This window comes from Choristoneura fumiferana, chromosome 13 (assembly GCF_025370935.1).
Source record: "Choristoneura fumiferana chromosome 13, NRCan_CFum_1, whole genome shotgun sequence".
Taxonomy (NCBI): Eukaryota; Metazoa; Arthropoda; class Insecta; order Lepidoptera; family Tortricidae; genus Choristoneura; species Choristoneura fumiferana.
The window spans coordinates 13,179,977-13,194,997 of NC_133484.1; the positions used below are offsets into that span (position 1 = coordinate 13,179,977).

General features: G+C 34.6%; 1 protein-coding gene across 4 annotated transcripts in view; it reads left to right on the forward strand.

Moving 5' to 3' along the window:
• The window catches only part of LOC141434085 (homeotic protein antennapedia-like), a 227,255-nt gene that overhangs the window by 174,286 nt on the left and 37,948 nt on the right, over nucleotides 1-15,021 (forward strand). Inside the window, exon 1 of one of the 4 annotated variants that reach the window (XM_074096368.1) lies at nucleotides 1,035-1,684. The exons of the other annotated variants lie outside the window; for them this stretch is intronic. The gene's annotated coding sequence lies outside the window, so the exon portion shown is untranslated. Of the gene's footprint in view, nucleotides 1-1,034; nucleotides 1,685-15,021 lie in introns of those variants that run through there. 4 annotated transcript variants of the gene reach the window in all.

Consider the following 15,021-nt stretch of genomic DNA (forward strand, 5'->3'; position numbering starts at 1 on the left):
GTACAGAAATGATCACTTATTTATGACGTTGACTGTACTATAGTATAGATGTTCCTTTGCATATTTGCCACTTTGCATTTATTAGTTACTAACATTATAACTAAATCGACTGTCACTTGTTTCAGGTAAGAACATCACACGTCGCGGACGAAGCGCGGATTCCGCGGAAATGGAATTCGAATTTCAAATTGCGAAGCCTCTGTGTATGTGTGTGTTGTGATCGTTTGTTTTGTCACGTGCTCGCCACGCGATTAACAGTTCAATCGTGATTAACATAAAGTCGTACTTCAATTTCGCGCGGCCCCCACGTCCTGAGTCAGTTCGAAGTTCGAACGGAACCGGTGTATGTGTGCGTAAGTAAACGACAGCTGAAAATCAAAGGGAAGTTTTGCGAGTCGTTTTTGTTTCTGCGTGCGGGTAAAGTATGGAATATTTTTGCTAGTTTCTTTACCACGAGCTTATGTCAGACGGTGTGGCTCTGAGTTAAGTATAATTTCTTTGAAAAACCCCATACTTTTTGTTAGCAAGGTACTTATTTCGACTTTTGTGTACGGTTCTTAAATGAATTGCAAAAAAAAATATTTCAGTTCAAATAATGGCAGACATAGATTTGTTCAAAGTCTTAATGCTATCCAATTATAATATCATCCTCTTAATTATAATGTTCACAAACGAAAGGTTGAATAAGAAATCATTCGTCCGATTCGAATCGCAGAAACCGTCGGATCTCCGTAGCGTTTTCCCGCCCATCCGTAGCGCTACATGCATTCACACGCATTCGGCTAATCTCTCATGTGATCGCCACATAGGCGCGTGTACTTGCGTATAACCAGCCATTTTGTAGAACCGATAGAGTCCACACTCCCTTTTGCAGTTAGGCATCATTTCGTCTGGCCGCGTTAAAAGCACGCTGCATGTTCGCACTCCCACCCGCCCCTACACAGACGCAAGCCGTGTATGATTCATGCCTCTCCCTGTGTGCGTATGTTCGCGCTCCGCTGGAGTCTGTCAGTGTGTTAGTGTCCATGGCTGCACGTGCACGGACGTATGTGTGCGGGCCCACTCATGGCAGCGGACTATGACGGCCCGTAGATTTGACAGCTAGCTCAATGCGGGTTCAGACGTTCATTATACACCGCCCGATGTAATTTTCGTGAAATAATTGACGATCGCGACAAAAAGCGATCGCGCTCGGTCGAATACGTGTTTCGGTCGGTCGTGACTTTCGCGCGCAAACTTTGTTTTTAAATTTCAATAGTTTTTTCGAGTGACATGTGACGAGATCATTTGAGGAGGCGGTCTATGATGTTGAAAATTAGATGCACTCCGCTTAGAATCAGTTCGCGGAGCGGTCTGAGTGAAATATTGCCCGTTTGCCTATTTCAACTGGACAGAATAATTTATTCGACCACTGGAAAAAATAAATGGTAAACTCTCTAATGAGCTACCGGAAGACAATAAACTAAATCAATTATGTCAAAAAAAAGGTGATATATTTGAAACTTTAAATGCATTAGATATACTAAAAGTTAAAGATGTGTAGTTGATACTGGATATTTTGGGAACAAAACTGTGCTTCCTATTTAGTGGATGAGTGACAAGATTGATAGTGATTCGTTATTTATTTTGGAATGTGTATTGGAGTTTGTGGAAATCGGAATCCAGTTGGATATTATCTAAATTGGTGAGTGTTTATCAAATAATAAACTGATCGTAGTATGTATATGAAAAGAATGACAGTTTTTAATGATTCACAGTTACCCCCGACACTAAAAGAGAGGTGTCGTAAGTTTGACCGCTATGTGTGTCTGTGTGTGTCTATATGTCTGTGTGTGTCTGTCTGTCTGTGGCACCGTAGCTCTTAATCGGGTGGACCGATTTAAATGTTGTTTTTATTAGTTTAAAGCAGGTTTTCTAGCGATGGTTCTTAGACATGTTTTATCAAAATCGGTTAAGCCGTTTTTGAAATCTTGAACTTTGAAGTGACAAAGTCGGGGGTTTTCCAACTTTTTGTTTGTTAGGTTAGTTTAGATTAGATATGTTTGTTACGGGATGGATACGTTTAATGATCTCCGATAAATATTTAGTCCAACCGCAATCATGATGTGTGCAACTGTATCGAAATAACGGGATTAAAGGTAATCATGGTTTACATCCCGTATAAAATATAGGTATCTAATGTGAAAGGAGAGATTAATAAAATTGATTTGAATATTTCCGATAAGCACAGATACAAAGAAGCTCTTATTACTGTATTGAACTACAGATAGAGTCTAGGTAGAGTCTGTGAAAAACAATATTCAAATTAAAACAAACGAAAATGAACCAACAGCACGAACTTTTAAAACCTAATAATTTCTTGTTTCGATTTAAATTAGTTCGCTGAACTTTAAAATTCTCATATTTCCTTCTAACAAAAATACTGAATCTATTTAACTGTCAAACGCGTCGACAGCAAAAAAAGTCGTCCTAAATGAAAAATATACAAACGGAAATATAAAAATGCAAATGAAACAAAACAGCTGTGTCGGTATCGTCGCTGGTATAATTTTTATAAAAAAAAACTAAGGTGCACATGTCATAAAGATTAATAGAGACATTTAAGACAAATCAGCATTAGTATGTGCATCGGACCTTTGAGCAGGTACTTGGTCATTAATCAAGTTATTAGAATGGAGTCGACGAAAGAGAAATGTATTAAGTTGTTAGTTGGCCGTTTAAGGGTCGGGCCTATAAGGCACCGCCTTTGGGGATTCGTTACGTTTTTTTTACTATGTCTCTGTGATGTTAAAGCCATTTTGGTGAGTAGGCTTCGGTATATCTATGTGATATAGAGATGCTCTGTTAGTTTTTTTTTTATACATCGATAGTGGCAAATCAAATTTTAAATACATATCTATTTATTTATTTGTCAAAAAAAATTACAGCACTACAGTTTTAGCACCTGTCAAATTCAAATTACCTATACAAAAAAATAGATACACAAAAAGACTTGCAAAAACATAAAAAAAACTAATTAAGGACCCAAATGTACCTGTGTTATGTCTCAAAAATAGAGAAAAAGGTTAGTGATTTAGAAGAAGGATATATTTTATGTTTAGATTATGCACTATTTATTTAGAAAATCAGATGTTTTCTTGATATATTAGTCTTACATATTCCTTAATAAAGTTAGTTAATTTAATGGAACTGAATATGATGAAGTGTAGTCATCTTCTCGTACTGTACCTACTTAGTTTAACAATTACAAAACTTAGGTAATTACCTATAAGTACTTAAACTTAAAATAAGATATAAATAGATGAATAAAAATGTCTCCAATAGCCTAAAATAAATGAATATCTCCTGCATCAAGACTGATATTTTTTTATTAAAAGATTAATTACCTATTTTAAGTTTACCATATTAAAAAATGGTAATTATTCTGACATTTGTAAATAACAAATTTAATTTAATTTAGTCCATAAGAAATAAATGTTAAATATTCATAGTTTCTCTTTTGCAAATCATAATTAACTAGATAAACCTCAAATAAAGATTTAAATTGAAAAATAAACTTTAGACTATAAATGTTGTAATAATGACTGACTCGTTAATTAAAAACGTACATTGAGTTTCAAAAACAGCTGGAGACTGACATGTTTATTTATAATTACTTTGTAGCCTTTACTATGCTCAGAACAGTTCCCATTACAATTCAAAAAGATCATAAATACATAGCAAAGGAGTACACAATATAAACCAGTCTAGCAGAAGGAAAATGTTAATAAATGTGGTAATAATTAAGACGAATAAATCCTCAATTAAGCCAAGATAATCAATTAAACGAAAAAACTAATCAGCATATTTTAATTGTAGCAATTTGGCAGCGAATCATGAATTGCCGCTTTTGTAAATAAAAAACTTGTAAAAAAAATTGCAAGTATTAAAAAAAACTCCCAAACTCAAACTACATTAACTAACTAACTCACTAACTCATCATCTTTGCAGTCCCCTTTAGGTAAAAGAAAGAAAGAAAGAAAATATTTTATTTATAACAGCTGTGACACATTACACGGGTTAGGAAAAATAACAATATAATAATAATAATTTTTGTTTCTACATTTGACAGTGTTATCTGGGAGCACGGCAGTTAGGTCGAATTATGTATTTAAATGAATATGATCGAACACATTCGTATTTATAAGGCAATTGTCTACATTTACTTGTAGGCACGCAATAGAAAACTCACTAACAGTATAATTTTTGTCAAAAAATTAGTTTCATATTTAATACCTATAAGTAATTGATTTTTTTCTGACTTTTATTGACTGTACTTACATTACTATTTATATGAAATTGGCATTATACTATAAATCAAAATTTTAATCAATTTGACTACTGGAATACGTTTTTACTGTACCACGGCAACACCCACTAGAAACTGGCAAAATTGTCTCCCGATGGACAGAGACATAAGTATGACTACTGGAAATGAAAGTTGCATGGTTTCACCTTGACAAACAAACAATTAAACATTAGAATTTAGATAAAAGCATGTTAAAAGACATAGAACATCTATTTTCACGCTCGTTAATAATTGGCATGCTACGAAAACGCGACCTTCATAATTATGTCACTCACATGGATTAGCCATGTTGGATGACACCAACATGGCTAATGGTTTTTTTAATTGTGTAATTTAATGGCTGGGAATCGTGTATTTCACATGTTTTGGCCAATAATAATATGTACAGTGGGGGGTAAATTGATTCCTTTACAAAGTCATAGACACTTATTACGTTTTGAAACCAAAGTGCATATCAAATTATACTTACTTGACATGATAACAAGGGTCAAAATAGTATACACCTCTAACATATATCTAGTTTCATATTAATACAAAACCTTTTTAATAAACAACTTCGTAAAAGTTTCAATCAAATAATATTCTATTTAATTGACAGTGTTTGTTAGTGCCCAGGTGTAGTTGTAGGGTTGCTATGGTCACCTGATTATGTTTAGCAGGTTGACAGGTTGACGCAGTATTGTCCTACTCAATCGGTAAAGCAGATTAGCGCTCATACTGAACAAAAGAAAATAGATCTTAGGGTGTCGAACCTTTTTTTACTCAGACTGTACTTAGTTCTATCTGCGTTGGTTATTTGCGTTAAGAAATTATCGTTTTTTTTAAATTTATTTTGATGGTAGGTAACTTATGTTTTGTTATGTGCCAGTATCAGTACCATTTGAAAATATCACTGTCGTCTTAGTAAAAGACATTCAACTGACATTATTTTTTTCCTTACCAGCAATTTCTATGAAAAGTCATTAGTGGTCATAGAATTAACTTATCTTATTAATTTTCCTTGCATTTAATCACAGTCACGCTTACCTACAAAAGTACTATAAGTTTGAGGGGGTCTGATTTCTAACTCAACAGTAGCTATTAGTGCCCTAAATACTTTTATTAAGACTATAAAATCAAGTGTATGAGAGTTATTTCAAAATTTAATTGGACCTGTTTTAAGGTAATAAATTACCTCCTACATAAGAAATCAGCCATATATCATCCCAATGACAACATCGCTATTAATAATTAAACACATATCAATGCAATTGCATACGTTTTGTTACGCCAGTATTTTCCAGAGACGCTATCTCGAATTCTCGTATTCATTACGACCTACGTAATAAATAAATTAAAACACGCAATCATAATTTGATATTAAAATCTGTAGAAGCAAGCATAAACGATTTATGCAACACTGGCGGTACAGAATCAACTCTATGGTCGGCGTGAAAAAAATTAAGCTGTCAAAACTTGGTCCAAATACATGGTCATGAAATTTTTAGAACGAGATAAAGATAGTGGCTATTATTCTAACGGTCCCTTTCACCGCTATCTAGTGCTGACCATCTGATGAACTGCTTTTAAAGCGAATAGCGTACAAGATTTTAATGCGCAGCAGACTGAGATATTCGGTTGATGTGATAATACTCCGTGACCGAGCGCACGACTTTCTAGGACCGTAGTTGCGTACAGGCCGGTATTTTTTCTTTTTCTTTTATTCAAATTTGGAACGGTTTGCCCTTTGAGTATGGTAATAAAGCCATGGAGGTTTGTTAGCGATGTCGACCACGCGAGAGATCGATGAAAGGCTTGATAAAAATTTAATTGTGTAAGTGGCCAGTAGTTAAATGTTAAATTGTAATAGGTATGATAAAGTGCGGTTTAAATTAAATAGCTTGTTAAAATGAATGCAACTAGGTTTATGGGGTTTTAAGTAACTTAGCCAAACGGAATTATTAGCCAAATTCATTTGTAATTGTAAATGACTGGGTTGAGTTAAGAGATAGGTATAATCAAGCAATAATGACATAATATATTGGGTGTAGTGTAGATACTATAGGCGTGTAGACGTCTCTAGATATTCTTACGCAGACAATCCTACTAATATTATAATATAAATGTGAAAGTTTGTGAAGATGTTTGGATGTTTGTTACTCAATCACGCAATAACGGCTGAAGGGCTTTACATGAAACTTGGCGTACAGAACAGACACACAAAAATCTTCATTGAGACATAAGATACATGATACTCCGGTAATGCGTTCCCGTGAGATAATATTTTAAGTTTAAACAAGAATAGAGGGCACTGTCCAAGAACGATGACGTGCTAACTTCGTTTGCAATCAATAGATGGCGTTGTGCGAGCGAACGTTGTCCTTTCAAATTGTTACCGTACCTAACCTTTTTAAAACTTTTTTATCAAGCCAAACTCTAGGACATTTATTTATTGCGTTGCCATGGCAACAAGAATCGTTTGAGTAAATGGTTTTCGTTGTACCTATATTTCAAAAGTTGCACGGGCATAATATACAACAGGCATTAAGACTAGGCATTGAGATAAGGCAGGCTAATGCGGGCGAAGCCGCGGGTTAAGGCTTGTACAACATAAAAAAGTTTTAAGTGCCAACTGGCAAAGTTAAGGAGCAAAATGAGTAACAATCGCAACAATATTGTTGCATGAGAGTTTGAAAAATAATAGTAGATTCTACAACAAGAGCATAAGACGTGCCATTTTTACCCTAGGCGTTCATATAGCCACGGGTGGATAGACACGTCGAGGGGAAAATGGATTTAATGCTCGAGTTTTACACTGCTTTTCACTGCGATGGCGAGGAAATGAAATAGCAACAGTGGTCACTTACTAGGTACCCTTTATTTTTCATGCATTGCTATGACATAAGAATATTTTTTAAGTTTATTGATTTATTTTGATTGATTTGATTGATTTTTAGTTTAACATAAAAAAAAATATGTAAAAAAATATACAGAAACTTTTTTGTTTGTGGCTGTTGACACCTAATTACCTTAGTCTTAGACGAAGATTTTACTTTATGTACTAGAGCATAAAAAGCAATTTTATGTCGCCTAGATCCAGCATAATCACCAACTTTACGAGCATGAGAAGTGAAAATTAAATTTTCTACAATTAATCAACCTCACTGAGCCCCGTTTTTCTCCCACGTGGAAAAAATTTCAATTGCTAATAAAACACTTGCTAATCCGTCATGGACTTTGTCAAAACCTCTCAACGCTTAAAACGATAACGCCCACCACGGCCGCTATAATTTAATATCATTTGTTCATGTCTCTGCTCCCACCGACTAAACTGGTATCTCATTAAATATTTTAATTAACTTTCCAGTCATGTTATAAGTCAAATTTAAAAATATGTCCCACTGGAGGCTAAGTTATGTGAAGAATAATAGAATGGCAACAGTTTTTTGACGTCTCTATTCGTCATTGCTCGTATGTAAGCACCCGTAGAACACCAAGTTTGCCGTATACGATCGATGAGATGCTTAGCCTTTATTTTGATTCTACTATGTCTCACAAAATATACGCACATTTGTCTCGATCTTGTGTAGTCTCACATTCTCCGTATGTCCATAAGACGCCAGGTTATCCAGCAATCTACGCTGTGTCTGTATGATTTTCTTATAAAAAAACCGGCCAAGAGCGTGTCAGACACGCCCACCGTAGCCATTACGAAAAAATTAAGTAATATTTTTCCAAGGATTTCGTATTTTATACGGTTTCTTCCAAGTTTAGGTATATTTTATACCTTAGGCTGCTATTTACTTATAAACTACTAATAATTCTCAACTTAGCCGTTGTAGTTTTCCTTGAAAGTTGGATATACTTACTACCATCTTGAATTTTTTCAAATTTTTCCACCCACCGCTTTGGATTTTAGAGAGGGGGGGGGGGACGCTCGATTTTAATAAAAATTTGCACTTTAAAGTTGAATATTTCGCAAACAAATCACTGAACCGAAAAATCGTCTTATCAGACCCATGGTTTTAAAAGACCTATCCAACGATACCCCACACTAAAAGATTGGATGAGAAAAAAAATCACCCCCACTTTAAGTCTATGGGAGGAACTCTAAAAAAATTTTTTTTAAATTATTATTGTACCATTTTGTCGGCATAGTTTACATATATATCCGTGCATAATTACAGCTTTCTGGCTTTTATAGTCCCTGAGCAAAGCCGCGTACGGACGGACAGACAGACAGACAAACAGACATGGCGAAACTATAAGGGTTCCGTTTCTGCCATTTTGGCTCCGGAACCCTAAAAAGTATATTTGTATGCTTAACATACCTAATGCATACTTCTACAGGGGCAACTATAACGTATGCTTAATATATTCAAGTAGGGTAAAAGTGTGATAGATTTCATAGAATCAATCCCCAAAAGTAGGTTGTGCCAAAATTTCTTCACGTACATAGGTATTCTTTAATCTAGGAGAGGTGGGACAAATTGACTACGACAAAAAAAACCTTTTAAAGCCTTTAAATACCTAACTATTTGCCAATGGGCCTACAACGCGAGAAATGGTTTGACCCATACTAATATTAAAACTGTGGATGTTTGGATGTTTGTTATTTCATCACGCAAAAACGGTCATGATAATGAAGTGATTACCGCAGGATAGCTATAAATAATTTCAGTTCTTCACAAACGAACAGGCTGTTGCCCTAGTCCACAATCACTTTAAATTACCTATCGAACCACACTCAACAGGGGTTGATGAGCAAAAAAATCGTCGCCCTCGTCCCAAATTAAGTTTCTAGTAATAAAGTCTCTGAACTATATACCGTTTAACACACGTTTCTTGGTATTTCGAACACAAATTGACTAAAAATACTTACATGTACATTTTTTTTGTGCTATTTATTATATTTCTACTATAGAAGTTAACACAATTTGAAATAGTTTCATTGTTTTATTTAAAAACGTGCGCAAATTTTACCGTTAAGTTTCAAATGTTAAAACAAATGGGAGTATAGAGACATAGGAAAACTGCAGCTCCTGTATAAATAATTGTACTAAAGCTATTAATGCGAAAGATTGCGAGTATGTGCGTGTATGTTTGTTGCTCCTTCACGCCAAAACAGCTGGATGAATGTGGATGAAATTTGGTATGTAGATAGCTGGATTTCTGGAATAACACATAGGCTACTTTTTATCCCGATGTTACCCCACGTTATCAGAATAAAATCTTGAAATCCCAAACGCTAGGATTAGTCCTATATCTTAGAGACGTGATATTTGGTGCGGACGCTTCCAACGCTTTTGAATGGTTTCCGCGTGCGAAGCCGCGGGTAAAGTCTAGTGTGATATAAATAACAAAATAATAAGCTTGGAGTTCAGGTCCTACACACAAGGATAATGCACACTATACAAAAAAACGAAAGTAGATACTCATTCGTTTACACTGATAAATTAGTGCAAAATAAAGATAATCACATGCCAATTGGCAGTTTGACATGCGAACTCGCCTTTATTAATGTGTATTATAGGTTGTTGGAAATTTACAAAATTATCGGGTGGTTTGAATATTAATCATGCGCGAGCGCCTCTCGGTTTTGGAATTAGGATGTGGTAACCCTGGCGGCGGTAGGGTTATTTGTTACCAATCAATCAATTGGAAAATGCGCTTTTTTTTTCTTTTTCGGCTGTTGGCCAGGATTGTTCAATAAAGTAAGAAAGTTGCACTTAACTCCGTTGTAAGTATAGTTGTTTTAAATGCAGTGTATGTTTCAACTCGAGTATGTTTACTCAACATAGATAAAACATGCTGTAAGTAGGTATATTAAAAGTGATTGGAGTGCCTTATCCGTATTGGATATGCTTAAGCAAAATTATTTATACAATACAATGACTCTTTTTTGTACACCAGAAATAGTAAGCGGTACAGAAAACAGGTACTTACACAGAGAGAAAATTACAACGTAAGCAATAGGCGGCCTTATCGTTTAAGAGCGATCTCTTCCAGGCAACCTTTTACAGAAAGAAGGAAGAAATGAACGAAAGAAGGAAGGATAGATAAAATAATGTGTATTTTTAAAAAGTGGTTTTATTTCTCTGCATACGAAAACAAAAATTAGGCGAAAATTCTTTTGTATTTTATTTGGAATATCCAAAGACTCGCTGACATACTTGGCGTTAATTTTATGACACGTCGTCTTTAATAACTGAAATTATTTTATCCTTGATTTATGTGTATGTATTTTTTTATAGGTACCTTGCTTAAAGGCCACAGATACTTTTTATTTATCAAAGGTTTTTCAATCTTCATTTAAATTAAATGACTGCAGTTAATTAAGTAAATAAACACTTGATTGTACATGCATTTCATTTAATGGTAATTTTAAAAAGTAGTTACAAGATTTCAAACTAAAAAAAACTTGGTTTCAAATTCTTAGACATTCATCAAACTACTTTGTAGCTAATCTATTCTTGAATTCCATAGATATAGCCGGGAGGGATCATTATTCCTATACATAATATAATATAGCTATCTAATTTCTTTTTTCTTTGTTGGTCCATTCTGATTGCGGCTTTTAGCCGACCTCCGATTTTGTGTTCACCCAGTGATGTGCGAATGATTTATCGACATCGTAACAAAAATCGAGAACGGTCGATTATATGAAATTGGATCTTTGAGGAAAATTGTAAGTCGATTATTAGGAATAATTTTAAACTATAAGACTTTGACTTAATAGGTTGCAGTCTACTTTTTTAAATGTTTTAAGTTACATGTACACAAGTAAAACTTTGGAAACTTATATAATGTTTGTTGTAGTACTTATAGATCAGGTAGAACTTAAAGTAAGCGGGAAGCTAGTCTTTTTTCAGGATACGAGTACAAAACTAGTGCTGGGTATTTTATTTTAGGTACTAGCATGTTACAAAATTGCGAAATAAATGATCTATATATATTATGTAATGTGCTTTCGTTACCACTACGTAAGCTAGGTTATTTTATCAAGTTTTTATTTAATTTCTTCACCTGTCCCGCTGTCTATCTGTCTGTATGTCTAACTGTCTGTCTGCCTGTCATCTTGCAAGTTAAATTCGACCAACTTTCAGTAATTGGCTTGACTTGAAATTAGGTATACTTATGTACATTGCGTTACAATACAATAATCTGGTAGTGACATCCTGGTAGTCCGGCCAGGATCGTCTCCACAGGGCGGAACTTTTCAACGGTTAATGGCATCGACTTGAAATTTGGTATGCAAATGTAGTTTGGGTGCCAATACAAGTTCAGTCAACAAAAAGTACAGTTAGCAAAAAAGCTTGTATTAAAAATGATATTCTTACTAAAAACTTATTAATACGCCAGATGATTAATAAAAGTACACTTGAAAGCATTATTTACGTGTAACATATACGTATAAATTTATTTCGGATATGCGGTCTATCGGAGGAAAAATTAGAAATCATAAATATAAAAGGTTTAAAATTGGTACCAAGATCTTAAATACTTTTATAATAATCTTGACTCATTTCATAAAATAAATAAAAGTGGACCATTCACGCTATCCTGTCTCCAAAACTTTGTAGAAAATACGGATCTTTAATTCCTATTTACAAGGGTACCCAACGGAATACGTAACTCAGATAAGAAGTTTACGGTAGTAAAATAGCATCCTAAATACTTGAATATTTAATGATGTGTAAGTTCGACTCCGACTCGCGTTTGCCGGGTTTTTTCTCATAAACTTGTTTACTCTATCAAATTACCTAATAGCTAACACGAAATTTATTTCAAGGTGCAATATCGTCATACACAAATACAGTCGACCGCATAACAGCTCATTTGTTCGAGACGCGACACCGGACCAACTGTACAAACATACATTTAAATAGTCACGTTCATAGATTGTTTGTTTTTACTGCTCGCTTGTTTTTAATGCTGTTGGTTGATTAATCATTTACAATAATTGGTTTTTATTCGGAGTCCTTTATTGTAACGTTAATATGAAGTTTATATTGCGACTCATTATTTATTTAAAAAAAAATCGCTACGCTCTTGTCAGAATAGTCGCTGCTGTAGATTGAGGATCAATACAGTGAATCTTCATGACGTTTTTCTTGGGTAAATAGTGTGGTGGCTTCCCTAGACTTCCACATCGCAGAATTCGAAAATCAAAGTTCGTGTCGTTCCGTCTCTCTGACACTTATACTATTTAATATGAGAGTGAGAGGGATGGTACGATACGAAATTTGATTTTCGAATTTCGGAGTAGGCCCTCAGTTCTGGAGTTCAGAGTTCGTAGTTGGCAATAGAGAACGCTAAAAACTATTGTAATAAAAATCCCTTGTCTTACGATCGAACTCGGCCGCCAAGTTACGTTAGTAGATATAAATCCATCTTTTCGTTTATTATTGCAATTTTTATGAGAAATCGGCGCTAATGAAATATTTCAAGTATTAGTTAGGTAGGTAACGTATTTGTTTACGGCCATTGGCCTCTGAGAAAGGTATATTGCGAGTCTGGTTATACCTACATAACAATTACGATGAAGCAATAAAAGTTACTTCGTTTATTTTCTTCACAGGAAAGGCGCTTCACATAAAGCTATTTCTTATATCAGCAATAATTTCTTTAGTCATTTTTATTTCAAACGTGGAATTAAGAAAAAAAAATTAAATGCGGTTACTGGCAGGCAGCAAGCAATAGGCGTAGCTAGTGATGTGATGTGCCATGCTGCGAGGTGTTCCCGCGCTAAGTGCGCTATAGCACGCAATTCTCGCCCCGCCCAACCGCACGCTTGCGAACGCTTTTAAGCGCTGTAACGCTGTTTTTAACGTTATTGGTTGTTTTTGAAGGGTTATGAATAATTTATGTAGTGTTTGACTTGAATTGGTACATCGTACTCGAAGTTCGAGCCTGTTGTATTTTGCTTTTCGTTATTTTATTGAAATATTCATAACAGTTGTTTGAGTATTTTTTGAGCTTTTGTTTAGGTACAGGCTGAGTGGATGTGATATGCAGTAAATGTTTTAATTTTGCATTAGCACAAGCTATTATTTTATTTGCATTTTTTATAATATGGTAAATAAAGTAATATTTCACTTCTAGCGGTCATCGATTTGACTTAAAATTAGGTGCGGATATATAGGTAAATAAATGATAATGCATACTGCCTGTAAGAAATGACTTCTATTTATTACTTACAGACTTTTTTTTACAAAAACGATTTTTATTAAGCGGGGTTTTATCAGTTTTTTATACCTGGTCTCAATTCATTCAAGTATTTCTGTATTTCTTTTGTTTTTTTATTTGAGTAAATAAATAATAAAAAAATGCTATTTTCAAATTTATAGGTATTTCAACTGATGTTCGTTCTGTCGTATTCTTCGACGTCACTATACTCTCAATAGAATATAATCGTTCGTTATCAATACGCGTTAGTCAATTGTCTTCACAAATGTAGTTCAAGTGCAAGCTAGCCGATATACGGCGGCCATCACTGCATGGCCTATTATGAGAGCGTGACGTCACCGCCCCGCCCCATGCCTCCTTCAATCAAACCGGGGAACCCTCGTCATGCCCCCACCCCACGTTCCGCTTTACTGACTCCGCATTTTTTCTCATAATAATAACGTCGAAAAAATCGTGCAAAAAATCTCGACAGACGAAGCGCGGCTCATCCCATCCCTATCGGCCGGTCCTTTTTCGATCGATCGTTGGAGTTCGAAATTTGAATTTTTTAGGCAAAGCCCATTTTTTAGGCCAGTTCCCGCCGTGACGCGTTCGAAACTCCTATTTTGAAAATTTGCCTAATTTTAACTTAAGTTTGGGTTATATGTTACTAAGTTGAGTCATTTAGGTTATACGAGTCAAATGCTTAAAACTCATTCAGTACCTAAGGCTAAGAAGAGTCACTAGGGAGAAAGCTAATTATTAATTAACCCAATTAGGTTACTAAAACTAAAAATAGTAATTAAATTAATTACCCAAACCACCATCTCAAAGGTAATAAAAACTAATAAGAATTAATTCCAAACAGATATATGTATTTCCAATAAGACAAATCGTTTTCGAATTCTCAACAACAAAACCGAACTCGCAAGACAATCGTAATTCGAATTATCAATTTGCGTGTTGAAATATTTAAACAAATGAACGAAATTAACAATAGAAGGTCACAATGATCACAGGTGGTCGAGACAAAGCAGAGAAAATACCCATTTAAAGTTGGTGTTTCGTCTCATCAACGCTATTTCGATCTAATTAGACTATTTTCACGTTTTAAGATAATTCGCCGTAAAGAAATATTTATATTTCTGAATCCAAAAGCCCAAACCAATATTTCTGAACCCAATATAAAAATGTATATTTTATTGACCACATTAAAACTAAATGCAATTTTACAAAATTCTTACGTTGTTTATAATGCCATCTAGTTGGCGTTGACGCTCGTGTAATTTAGTTAGCCACTTAGTTCAACTACTCGCCGGTAGAGGTCACTAGCGCGCGAGTTTAAAAAGTTCCGTAAACTACTTTTCATTTAGTTCATCACGAACGTCAGAGATGGTGCTGTTATTGTACTTTTTCGTTACTTCAATATTTTGCACAATTTTATTTTTATACTTACAAAATTAAATATGATTAAGTATTTGTTTATTGAAGGGTTTTTCGGTTGCACATTTGCTTGATCGTCAATA